Below are 14,396 nucleotides of genomic sequence, written 5' to 3'. Positions count from 1 at the left end.
GCTCATTCTTGGTGTGATCAGAAGGCATGAAAAATTGTTGGAGCTCTTATTTGCATATTGCTGACAATGGGTTTTAGAAGCCTGACTAAACAACTTGCTTCGATATCCTGCTATTGCTTTCTGCAGCTAACTTATACGCTGCCCTTTATCTCTTTGAAATGTACTGGATTTTAATTTTCTAAGCTTTCTTGTTTAAATTTCAGGGAGTTGAGTAAATCTGACTGGTCTCTATGGCAATCATTATTTAATATCCTCCTTTCATTTGTTGTTGCTTCTTTCTACCCTGCCTACACCCAGACTCAGTGATGATTCATTGTATAGAAGCCAAATATGGCCCTACGTGACGAATAAATTTTGCTCACCTGCTCAGAGCCTCTCCTGTGTCTGTCTCTTTCAGGAGAAGGTGTCCATAATTTAAGTTGTATTTGAGAGTAGAACACCCCAACAACATTTATTATAGTGTTTATCACTTAGAACCTGTGAGAAGAGTCACGTGGAGTAGCCCAGATAGGTAGTACCATTCTTTTCTCTCTAGATCCATTGTTGAAATTGGCCATTCCTCATCCTGACTATTACAAGGTTGTTGCCTTCCAGTGGAAATACAAAGACTATGTGTGGGTGCAATAATATTAAGTATTTAGTACAGTAGAGGGCTACCTAGTAGTGGATTTCCTTCATGTTTTCTGTATTGATACAAATTCCATCAATAGCATATCTAAGTCTCATAAGCAGTGATATAACTCACCTTACCTTCAGACCTCCTTCTTTCTGTAGAAAGTTTGATCCACTAAGCACTGTACTAATGCTGAGTGCCTTTCTGAAGCAGGGATGCATCACAGAAACAGTGACTCTTCCAAGACTTTAGAACATCTTCCTTTTTGAAACTGTTTGCCTGAATTCTCAATCCACTGGAATCCAGAAACGCCACACAACTGAGTCAAGAGCTCGATCTATCTGTAAGGATATTGCTGAGTCCAGGCTTTGAAGGTTAGTTCTAGGACCAGAAAATTCTACAGCTGTAAAGCTCTGGATGGTAGCACCAAACAATCCTTGATGGAATGGTTAAGTAGCCTTGATAAGATTGTTATATCAGATCCATGGACCAGTAAAACATGCAGTTATTCATTTGTGAGGTGGTTCTTCAGAGCAAATCCACACTGTTGCAGTATATTTTGACTTTAACTGATGTTAACTCAACTGGAGAGATTGGTTAGTGGTATGTGCTCCTGACAAGTTATTGGTATTTTGTATATAGGTTACTTGGACATCTAAAATTTCACTACATTTAAGCTGTCTCCTTTTTGTACTAAGTCTGTAGATGCTGGAGAAGAAACACTTGGAAAAGCCATCTGCTTCTCTCTGATCTGGCAGGTTTGAACTCTACTGTTGAGTTCAAGGATCTCTGAGGCATGTGACAAAGATGCCTACCTTATAACTGCACTTGCAGCTAAAGCTGAGTCTGAACTTATTCACAACTCCATCTGTAAAAAGTGGCTTTTGAAAAGCTCACTGCTGATTTTAAAACAGGCCTAGAGGACTCCTCTGAGCAGGAGCAGTATGAATGGCCAGAGGGAGAGTCTGATTTTTCTGAAGCACTTCCAGCTCTTTTCCTTACATAAGATAATTTCTTCTGTAACATACTGAGGGAGCATGGAGGAGCGATCAGAAATTCAAGCTCGTTCTACAGATTCTAGCTGCAGAAGTTGTTTTCTTCCCAATATAAGACCCTTCCCAGGGTCTTAAGTGTGTGACTTAACACAAGGCTGTGATGCCAGCAAGCGTAGCTTGCTATACTGTTGCTTTAAAATGCAAGTCTTAACTATAGCATATGTGTATTATGTCCCATATTTGTACCTCTATGGCACTTACTTTGCAGAGTTTGGAATAACAGCCCACACAGATCATGGAGAATGCTACTAAAGGCATTGCCCAATTTTAGGTCAAGATTCTGGTTAATAGCTTCAAAGACTACCACAAATGATCTACATTACACAAAGTCAAGTCAACTTACTAGTTATCAAGTCCAAAGAAAGATGTCTTTCATCTTCTATGCTGCTTCCATATAGAATCACCAAAGTTAGAAAAGACTTCAAAAGATCACCTAGTTCAACCATCCTTCTACCACCACCATTTCCCTGCTAGGCCACGTCCAGTAGTACAACATCTAAATGTTTCTTGAACAGGTGACATAGCTCCCAGCCACCAGCAATCCAACCTTTATTTTAAGCACAAATGAGTTAGTGGGATCAAATCCCTACACTGCCAACCCAAATGCACTACACAGTGCACAACCTGCTTTGGCTTTGTATGCCAAAATTAATGTTTTTTGAGAAACCTGTGAGTTAGCAGAAACATGTACACAGCTACACAGATTTTTTTTAAAATATAGAATTCCAAACATATTTAATCTTGAGGAGCTTTTAAGTAACTATTTTCTATCAATATCTAGGTTTCAGAAGAGGAGCTGCTGATCAATTGCTGCGCTCAGGAGTAAGAGGGTTACTGTAATTATCTTGTTTGCAAGAAAAATAAGAACATTCATCTCATTTTAGGTTAGTGGGAGAAGTTACAATTCTAATATTTATCATTATCCCAAATCCATTTTTATTTTGCTGATGAATAAACGTTGAATGTCCAGTGTTTGTGCTAGCGTTTTTCCCATTATTTCTGTAGGGATTTCATGGGAATTTTTCCATAAAATGCTGGAATTTTTCACAAAGAACAAAACATTTGTATGTGTTCTGCATTTTAACATGGCAAAGGCAGATTCAAAAGCCATCAGCTTCCATTGTGTGACAAAGAACACTTGAACACTCACACTAAGACTGCTTAAGTTCATGTGCAGCAGTCCAGACCCATTTCAGACTTGCTTGAATTAAACTGAAGGGCTCCAATGGTGAACTCATATCCGATTTGTTTGACAAACAAGACAGTAAGTACGAACCACAAGGATCAAAGACAAAGAAACCTTTCTTTTTAGAATTGCAGTCCATGAGAACTGATCTCCTGGAGCGTCCAAGAGAGGTTTACCTTGGAAAGAGTAAACCACAAAGCGAGTTTCTTCTTCCTAGGATCCATTTCTTCGGCTTTTTGCTAAGTGTGAGACTGGCATGGGGATGTCAAACAATCTGCTACCTAACAGAGCTCAGGTGCAAGCAATCAGAGGCTTGCCACTGCACAGACTTGTCTAATGAGTCTGTGCAGCATGTGAGAGTCCCCCATACCTCTAGAGAAGTGAACTTGCAAAAAGATAGCTGACTTAGAGCATCTAACCAACACCTTCTCACTAATAAAGACATTTTGAAGTTGTATAGGTCCTTGACATTATTGAACATCAGATACCCACCCCTTCAAAGTATAGATTCTGTTTACTTTGGTAGAATTCCAAGCTGGGATTTATAACCAATTTAGACCTTAGAATTTATAGAAGTTATTTTGGCATTAATTTCATGACTGATCTCCAGTCCAACACTGAGACTAAATACATTTACTAATCCAATAGATAGCAATTTTTTTGTTGACTTTCTTAAATAACACTTTTAGCTTATATACATATGAATATGTATGTAGCTTATTTGAATTATATTCTTATGTAATTTTGAAGACTTTTATGAACGTTATAAAAAAATCACGTAAAAATATCCTCCTGATAAATCTTCAGTAGGCAATAACATTTGCCCAGACTAGATATTAGAAGTAAAAAGCCTGACTGGATTCACTTAAGAAGTTAATGATTCCCATGAATTTGTTTCACTGACAGCACATTTGGCTCAAATATATAGTACTCTGCCTATACACTGAAGTGTTCAGGACTGGGGCTTCTGAAGAAGAGATATCTATTTACCTGCTTTAAGGAAAATGACAAACATACTGTTTTTTCATCACAAATAATAGTTTTGATAAGTCATAAAAACTAGGACGCTGCCTGGAGATTAGAGAAAAGGGACTGTGCCCTTGATTGTTAAAAAGGAAAAAGGCAAATTTAGAGTTCCCAGGAATACTTACATCTAGTAAAATAATAGAAAAAAAGAAGAAAAAGAATATTGCCACCTAAGGCTAAAAAGAAAACTATTTTTAGTATCAGGGATTTATAAAGAACAAATTGTGATGAAGAAACCCAATTGCTTTTTTTAATAGAATTATAAAATCAGTGGATGAAGGGAATGTGACGGATTTGATACATTTGGATTTTAGTAAAGATTTGATACACAAATCCTACTCAAATTTAATTCAAATTGGCTTGGCTACATTACCACATGGAATGAAAATTTGGCTGTAGACCCACAAACAGAGGATAATGATGCATAAAAGGTATAGTGGTGGAGAGAGAGGTCTTAGTGACAGACATCAGCATTGGGTTCTGTCCTGTTTAACAGCTTCTGACCTTCTGCCTGGAAATCAGGAAATTTATTTGAGAGAATGAAATATAGAGGAAGCAAGAGAAAATAAAATGAGATCCCTGTAAAAATTTAAGTATTTTCCAAACCCATTCAGCCATGGAGCAGTCCCTAGAAAACACCAGATGAGAATCACACTGGCAGAAACTAAAGAGATGGGCACTTATAGCAAAGAGCAGTTAAAAAAAATAGCCTACATGTGTGAATAACAGGGCTGCAATTCATCCCTATGCAGAGAGACCATAGTGTCTGTGAAGTCCAGACATGGTCAGTGAGAGCCTGGGCAGGTTTTGGTGGAGTATTCCACTCCAGTGCTGACAGAAACAACACAGATGTTAGGGAAAAAGCACCGCGTTTACTATTTACTGACAGGCTTAAGTGGCTCTAGCAGAGCTTGTGTTGCTAGAAGGGGAGCTTCTGTTCACATGCTGGAGGCAAAAAACGTAAAGCAGAGGATTCTCTCTCTAGAAACAACTGGTGCAGCCACAGTGAAGTTAGCCTGACTTGGGAGGAGGGCTTTTGATAGACCTTAGTTAATTCTTTAAAAAAAAAATTAATGTAGAACTATGAAAGAAAATAGCAAATTAAATGTATTAATAACAGATTTGAATCTCCACTTTCCTAATTATTTCCCTGTCCCCCTCACTCACTCAATCCATTTGCAGTTTTGGCCATTCACCATTTTATCTTACCATCCACCCATGTGTCTCAATAACTTTGGAACCTGCCAGCCAATTGCAGGCTACTTTGCAGGGAACAGATAATATATTTCTGTAGATTTTTTTTTTTTTCATGTTAAGCAGCTGACAAAGAAATCCAACAGTTGCCTCACCTACATTAGTGCACCCTCTGTTAGACATCAGGGAATCCACACATGATGCAAGCTTGAGGAACAAATCCATAAGCAAATAGTTTCATTTTTTTTAGATAACTAGTGATTGACCATTTCAATATTATCCTCTCTTTAGGCAGGATCAGGCCCACAGAGCAAGAGCAAGCTTTTCAACATGGCAGAATTAAGAAAATTACGTTTTCAGAAGACTTTCATTTCACCCTTCCTGATCTATCAGCAAACATTTGGACTGAGCAAGTGCAGACTGTGGTACTTGCATCCCTTCTGCATGAGTGTAACTACATAAATGAAGGTGTTATAGTTGCTATTAGGATTTCTAATACTCATGGCTCTCCTAAATGCATGTACAATGTAGAGATAATAGCACTGTGAGAAAGCTTCATTTTTAGTGTTCTGTTTAAAAATTCTCTATCTTTAATATAACATTAAAGTGACTTTTAAGAAAATTTCATCATCTGAATAGTTCTTACAGGTCTTTAAAAAAAGATTAACCTGACTAGTATCACACTGTGATTTATTATTACTTAAATTACTAATGCCTGTCAGCTGCTTAAGTGCGTGCATTTTATTTATTTATATTTTTAAAAACATACCTATTTAATGAAACAACAAGGCAGACAGCAAGCAGCAGAAGGGCCACTGGACTGGGGCTAAGACTTCCCCAGTCTTGGGGTTTGAATTGTGAGTGCTGGATGACCTTTACAAGTCTCTTTACATCTTGATGTCACTTTTCCTCCTTCCAGTTTTCTATTGCCTCATCTGCTCATAAGTTCTCGAGGATAGAGACTTTCATCTAATGCGTTTATAATTCACAGCACAATTACTTGCTCATGTCACTCTATATTAAAAGATTACAATACGGTGATTGATAACTCCAACTAGAAAAGAGACATCTTCCAAACACTACTGAAGCCCACAGGTCTGCTACTGTACCATGAGTAAATGGTACATTCATGACAGAAGGTTTTAGTGAAGAAAAAGCTATTACACCGTTTTCCTCCATCTGCACACGCTCTGTACATTTATCATCTGGTCTTCACAATATTCTTGAGTGCTGCTTCTCTGCAAGGATGCTCTTCACCAAAATGTCTTTCTTGGGAAAATACAAAATCAAATTTTTATATTAGATTGATCTTTGTATGCACATGGAAGTCAAATGTTGCATGATATTATTTGTACGGCATCACGACAGGCCGTGAGAATGGTGCTGTAACAGGCCAGAATACTCACATTTACCCGAGCAAAGAAACAGAGGAAAAGTGGGATAACCAGCAGCATGTTCCTGGAGTATCTTCTCCTGCTGTCTGCCAGTGAGGCCTGACATGGTAAATGTCATCAAACCTTATTCACAGAGGTCACTCTACTCCTGACTTACAGAGCACAGAAATGGAGGCTACTGTGATGGTCTTTAATTATGGATCTGGGACTCCTCCTTGGACCGTGACTGAAGCATCTGGAAAACGTGGAAGTGATCAGCACTTGGTGGCCATCTTCATGGTCCAAAGTAACCACAGCTGTTCCTCTTCAGAACTCTATTACAGACCCGTTGTGGTAGGATACATGAAGGCAGTGGGGACGCAGGTCTCACTCAGCATCCACTGGAGAACCAAGGGCCATGGTGGAATATTTACATTCAAAATTTCTCCACAAATTTCTATTTGTGAAGCAGTATAAAAGCCGCCAGCTCCCTGGGAGGATAAGGCAGGAGCCATAAAGGTTTCCAATTTCCTTTCTGGGCTTTAGTAAGAGGATTACATATCTTCTTCTTTGAGAATAAACTCCTTTGCAGGAAAGATACTGTTCAAGCCCTCTTTGGAGATCAGTCGGGACATCACGACTCTTAAGATTGAAGCTATTACAGCAGCTAGTTAAAAGGGAAGGGCTTCTGCAGCTATGCAGGACTAGACACAGCGACCATGCTGCCACGGGTTGCTGGGACCACAGCCATTGGAGTCAGAAAAAAAAAAAGAAGCACGAGCTAACAACAGAGCTCAGGCTTCATCCCAGATGACAGCAGACTGTTGGTGAAGCTTTGGAAAGACATCACTAACCTTCTCACTGGAAGATCTTCACCATGAAGGACAAATAACACAAGGAAAAAAAGCAGAAATCTCTTCTAGCTTCCTTAAATTTAACAAAATATATCCAAAAGCAATACTCAAGCATGCAGAAAAAGGCAGAATTGTGAGGATAGTGTCACAGGCAGATCCATGATTTGTAGCACACTTCTCTTCTGAAGAATTGAAGGGCAAAAAAGAGGGAAGAACAATTATCCCCAATGACTGTTTTTTTTGGGAGCAATTGCCAAGCACACAATCCAAAGAATTTATTTTTATCTTTTTGGAATGGGAAGAACCATCCAGATTCCTCCTGCAGGAAAAGATGCTGATGTCCCATCTCTCCCTCAGTGCAAATGTGGTATGGTTTAAGAGAGCTATGGGTTATTCAGAACACGACAAATGCTTCCACTTTTCCACAAACTCATCTTTAACAATCCCTTTTGCTACTTTTCCCACACTTGATTCCTCTCCATGTTGCTCACTTTCCTTAGCCAAAGGCTGAAGGTGATTTTGGTAAGAGTTCAGAACAGCCATACAAATTCTGATTGGAGCCTCAGCAATTGCCCTCAAAATAAAAGGATACAGAGCAAGTAAAGGAAAGCAGTAAAATGAGCTTATTTAACAGGGAAGACAATGTTTTCCAGTGAGAGGAGTCACGCTGTCGCTGTCGTTTCTCCAGCATAAGAAGATGGAACTCCTTAAAACTCTGATAGCATGCATGAGACAGAAGGATTCAACACCTGCTTTGAGAATCACCCATTAAAGAAAAACAGAAAAACAAAACTTCCAGCCACATACCATCTACCCAGACAATTTATGGTCTTCTTTGAATAAAAATGACAAGACAGGTCAAGAATTTTGTTAAAACAGAGAAAGCAAATTCAAAGTTTTACGACAGTATCACATCTTTTACTGTACCAAGCCCAAAGACACTGACTAATTAAAGATCTTCAGGAGGACCATAATGTCCAACTTAATCACTCCTACAACTTTTGAAATATCAACCAGCAATTACTTTGCAAGTTACTACACTCCTTTCTTAATAAAAAGAAATTTGTATGACAAGTCAAAGGCACTACTCAATTCCATAGACCCTCGTGCTCACTGTTCTCTTCTGCTGAGAGACAGCACTCATAATGCTACAAACCTGCCCACTTCCTACTTGTCTGGGGTAAAGACAACACTTTGCCCTCTACTTGAGTGAGCGTTGGTGGGAAAGAGATGGCTGGACTTACTGCTGCAGCAGCTTTACCCTCTGCCATTCTTTGCTCACCACTGCAGCGGTCCTTTTGGATGGATGTCATAAATAAAGCTCCTTCCCCTTATACAGTCTTTGCTTTGCCTTGCCTGTCCAGAGATTCCTGGGTTTTAGAAGCGCCAGGTGCAGCTACTGGGACTGCTGGTTGGAGAAACATTTGCCTCCTGAGCCCGTTAATTAGCACAGTAACGGTAGCCGTGCTCCATTAGCCAACCCATGTGGTCGAGTCCCCTCCCCGTCCACCAACCTTGCCCTTAATGAGAGCTGGAAGGGGGACACTCACAAAACACTGCTTCAGAATAATATTCGGCTTTGTCCACGCCGGTAACAAGAGCTGACAGGATCACTACGTCCATTTCTCTTCTAATTAGCACACTTCCAGTTCGGCCTGAGCCAGCAGCCAGAGAAAAGCGATCGGACAACCGTACCGAATCACAAACACAAAGAGGCCCATTCCCCATAATTAGGTGAGACAATCCCTCAGTCTTTTCTCGGCTGGAGCTTGCCGGTAAGACTCTCGCTGTTTTGGTAAGTCCCAGCAACACAAGTTACACGTCTCCCCAGGACACTAATAAGCCCCTAATTGTCTTCCGCTTCACACGGCTCGTACCATAGGTCCGACTTGGGGGAATTCTTCTAACGAGCGGCAGTCAGCACTCCCTGCGCCACGGACTGCATTGGGAGCCGCCTCACAGGCACCGAGACCAGAAGGGGGATGTGGAAAAATGGGGAGGAAAGCATCCTGGGCACTGGGGCCCAGCCGCAGCACAGAGCTGGTGGCCACTCAGAATCACAGAATGGCCAGGGTTGGAAGGGACCTCAAGGATCATGAATCTGCAACCCTCCTGCCATACACAGGGCCACCAACCTCCTCATTTAATGCTAGACCAGGCTGCTCAGGGCCCCATCCAACCTGGCCATGAACACCTCTAGGGACAGGGCATCCACAACTTCTCTGGGCAGCCTGTTCCATTACTGGGGACAAGGCCTTCTCCAGCCTCACTCCAGCTCTCCATCACCACTGTTCACCTGTTTGCCCCTCCTCCTCCTGACCTACCTTCTTTCCAGTGTCTGACTGGGATCTACCTTACCAGAAGCACAGCACCTGGTACATGCTTTCTTCTGATGAGGCTGTGCCATGTCTCTGCCCTAGAGTACAGATACAGAAGGAGTACATACGTATCATCTTCCTCTGGAAAGGAACACATACAGGTTTTCACAGGACAGGTTTCTAAAGATGGCCCCCAAATGATCAAGAATATAAGAACTTCCAAAGGTTGTGAGGTGGGTAGGAGATCAGAGCTCAAAATCCCTGATCAAAACAAGGTAAAGGGAGGATACTGTTGCCATACAAGTTATGGTCACACTGCATCACCCTTTGCTTAACTGATCAGTCCCCTGATCAGGACCAAGAACTGCCGGCATACACCAATGTGGTGAATAGAAAAATGGCATTTATTACTGCGTGGCATCTGTTTAAATACATTCATTTTCTACTTCATCTACACCCCTTAAGCATGCATTGTCCAATCACTGAGCAGGGAGGTCCTGTCGTGTCACATCCCGTAGCCCCGTGGGCGCCTAATACAACAGGATACATACTCCCTCTGACTTTCAACCCAAACTCTTCTTGGTAAACCATCATCATCTTAAATATAATTGAGCAAAACAGAACCCAATGACAATTTTTGACAAGAAGCCCATTTTGAGCAAAATACTTCAACTGATTCTAAGTAAAGATGCTCAGATCCTGCAGATCCCTTTGCCTTCAGGGCTGCTGGTTGCAGACTGATTGCTCCTGCCAATCTGCATCTTACCAGAAAGGATTTGTCCTTAAGATTTATAGTGCTGTGACTTTGGTGAACTAAGCAGGGAAGAGAAACCCCGGTGTGCAGGAAGGCAAGCTGAAAAAACAAATTCATGTAGATTCCAAGAGAATGTCAGGTGCAGTTGATTACACTGCAAGGCAATTTAGGATAGTCAATATACATACATATAAATAAGTCAGTGAAAGTTAGCAGTAACTAATGAAAGTTACTTTAATACAGGGTGAGGAATACAAAAATGAAGGTCACAGAACCAGGCAGACTCAGCATCCACGCCCAATTGGGTCACTGCTGGTTTCTTGTTTCTCATTCTGATTTAGCTTATGAACTTCCCTCCTGAATTTTTGTACATAACCTGCTGCATTTTGGGGTACTGTGAGAAGTGAAAGATGGCAAATGGCAAGTCTCTAATGCTTAAGAACTCACTTCAAGATTCTGTGATTACAAGGAAAGTTGTTAGATGTCTCTGATATTTTTGGGAAGGGAATCCTCCTTCGCACATCCACATGCCTAAAAACACAAAATTTAATTACCCTGTATTATTGCACCTACTCATCATTTGTTGGTCACAGAGACAGCCTTTCAAGCAATACAGAATCAAGTCAAGTATTTTGCACCCTTCCAAGATCTGATCAATAAATAAGGTGCAAGGTCACTCTTAGTGCCCATTTCTTTCTATTAGCAATTAAGTAACTGCTTTCAAGCTCACCCCTCTTCCTCTTTTCTGTTCCATACTGAGGTGTCTGTAACAGAGACAGGCAAGGAGAGTTCTGGCTTCACTGGTCACTGATCGGTATTATAGGAATCAGCAGGGAGGCCAGAGGTCAACGACATAAACCCAACAAGAAAACGCCTGTTCTGTGCATGCATCAGCTAGCAGAAGTCAGTCATCTTGCTGAAAGGGACACAGCAGAAAAGGTCAAGTCTAGAAACCAGCAGTTCCAGTGGATGGCAGTAAAAATGTGAAGAGATCCCTCCATGCTGAAAATTTAGCACAACCTAAACATGGCAATATTACACATATTCTGAATAGAATATGGATTGCACAATTTCAGAAACTGTACATACTTCTGACTACTTATGCTTTTGAATATCTTCACACACACAGACTAGAATCGATTGGCAACATTTCACTTCAAGTTTTGCATTTCATGTCCTCCTGACAGAAGTTGAAAGCACGGATTTAGGGGTAGATTTGCAGAGATAACAGTTCTAGAATAGGTTTGATCCCAAGAATCATAGCATAACACACAAACCAAGAGGATCCAGCCTTCTTTCACCTTTCACGTTTTTTCTCTTTTTCTTGCCTTTTAAAAATATCAAGGCTCATCTTTCATCAAGGTGTATTTTTCTCCCTGCCAAGAATTTTAAGTTAACAACCAGAGGTGAGTGTTTTGCTGCTTGTATCTATGCATTTCAGCGTGAGCTACCCTTGAAAATGTAAAAGGTTTGGGGACAAGAGAGGTTAATATGCATCTCCTGCAACACCAATTTAGAACTTTTTTTTTTTTTTTTAAAGTATGAGAATTCCTCACTTTCGATGCCATGAGATGCTAAAAGAGCCACTGTGAAGCCAACAGGTGGTCACTGGAGAGTTCTGGATAAAAAACTGATGAAATAATACATGTGATGCATAACCCATACCTTAAATGAACTATTAGAGGAATGGCAGGTGACAAAACTGGCAACAATTCTTACAAACTACAACAAATTCTGCTCAAACTACAGTCCACCAGCTTTTAGCATCAATTGCATAACTCAGCAAAAACTGGGAGATGTCTAAAGAAGAACAAAACAGATGGAAGAATACATCACATATAACAGGGAAATGTGAACAGATTTAGTGGAAGATATTTTTTCCACACAACTATTGTGTATTGTACAAGATGTTAACAAGCACAGAAGGATGACCTTGTGATATAATTGAGTTTTACTGAAGTATTCTTCTGGCTCTTGAAGAAATGTCATGAAGTAATAGCCTACATCTTCCTGGAAATCAATGAAAGATTATAAAATAGGAAATGAACAGCAAGAATAACTGGTCATTTTTTGTAAAACAGGGAGGTTGGCAACTTGTCCCACAGACCCTTACAGGGCCTGTGCTACTCACTGTCTTTGTCAACAATCCAGTCAGTAATGAGATGACACTTGTTAAAAGGCGTCAGTACAGGGTTAGGGTTATGACATAGGCATACAAAACTAAGGAGGGGGATTATTGTCACATAATACAATTTGCCTATCATACACAGACAGCTCTGAGATACAATCATTTTTCTTTTTGGAGTGCCCTTGGTGCCTGGGATTCATCCTGAGAGGAACTCCAAGAAAGCGTCAGAATATGTGGATGCCTCAATTAAGAATACATCTTCGATATTTTGAGTGACTGTTGACTTTACTAACAGAATAAAGTAGACATGGTCAATGGATTTTCTGTATTCATCATCTGCAAGTTGTCCTTTTCTTTTGATCATGGATGTCTACAAATTTGTATTAGTTTCGAAGTATTACCAAAAATGTTGATGCAAGCTTGCTGCAACATCACTACCATAAGAGACCAAGCTTTCAGACCACAGAAAAGAGATGCATTTGACTTCTTTTTTTTTTTTTTATGTACCACAAAGGTTGATGAAATACCTAGAATCACTTCCTCATCATGAAGCGCTTGGTACAACTGTTTTCACAGCTGGGAAAAAAAAGCACCATTTACCTAAGACAAGTTGCCTTAGGTGAAAATGAAGTGGATGAGATCAGATTTGCAGTCCCTGTGCATGCAGCTAAGTGATGACCCTGTTTTTAGAGCTACTCAAAGCAGGATTTAGGCAATATTGATGTGGGAGAAGACAGTGGAGAAACCAAATACAAGCCATCATTACTACTTACCTCCACAGCATGCCTGCAGTCTGAACACTCCACAGATTTTCTTAAGGCATCAGTGAAAGGATGTAATAGAAGACAGAGATGCCAAGGAACAAAAATGTAACAGACAAAAAAAAAAAATCACAAATAGAACAGAGACAGGTTAAAAACAAAACCAAAAGCCACCTGTTTTTGACAATAAAAGAAATGAAAGGTTCAAAATCAAATTATCGCGTAAGCAGGTTTAAAACAAACAATAATGTTAAAACAAAAACTTCTTGTACAGCTGAAAGATAGAATTCACTCCCATAGGGCATTTTAGGAGCCAGAAGTACAAATAAATTAGGACTAAAACAAATGAATGGTGGTAGGGTCTACTGCATACCAGGCTCAAATTAGCTCGAAACATCACTAAGAGATTGCTAGACAGGCTAACCTAAAGCAAAATCTATGCACAAGCCTCTTCTGTATATTCTTTCCTATGCATCTACAACTGTTTAAAGCAAGAAGATGATTACAGGTAAGACAGGTTTGTGATTTGCCTTGTAACAGCACATTACATTTTTATGTAACACCACAATAAGATAAAAGAATATGGTTTAAATATCACCTCTGAGTTGGATGAGTCAATTTTACTTACCCATTATTTCTAAGAGAGTTGTTGGAAAAAAAAACAAAACCAGAAATTGCAGGTTGTAGGATTGTTCCAAAACTGTCAATTTTGTAATGGCAAAGCACTAAGCTTAATGGAATATTACCCTCTTCCACTTAAAGCACAACAAGACTTTTATGATTATATCAATTAATAGAACAAGATTTTATTCTGAGTTGGATTAAACTCTAAAGCACTGGACACTCCAAAAATGAAGTGAACAGCCTTTACAACTACGCATTTAATACAACAACAGCATTTAAAAGGAACTAAAACCATAGGTTTCATTTCCAAGAATCTGACAGTAACATCTAACATACCAATGCATGAAAATACTTCATAAAGCACTGCACAAGCTCAAAAGCTCAAATAGTATTACTGAATTGTGATCTTATTGTACTCTTCATTCACATCATTTATCAAAATTTGTTGTTGTTGTTTTAAAATATAGAAATTTACCAGCAATATAAAGTCACCCAGATGTTATTATATAG

Source organism: Phasianus colchicus, chromosome 5 (assembly GCF_987193195.1).
Source record: "Phasianus colchicus chromosome 5, bPhaCol1.hap1.1, whole genome shotgun sequence".
Lineage (NCBI taxonomy): Eukaryota > Metazoa > Chordata > Aves > Galliformes > Phasianidae > Phasianus > Phasianus colchicus.
The sequence above is the reverse complement of the archived record's forward strand: the minus strand, read 5'-3'. Positions refer to the sequence as shown.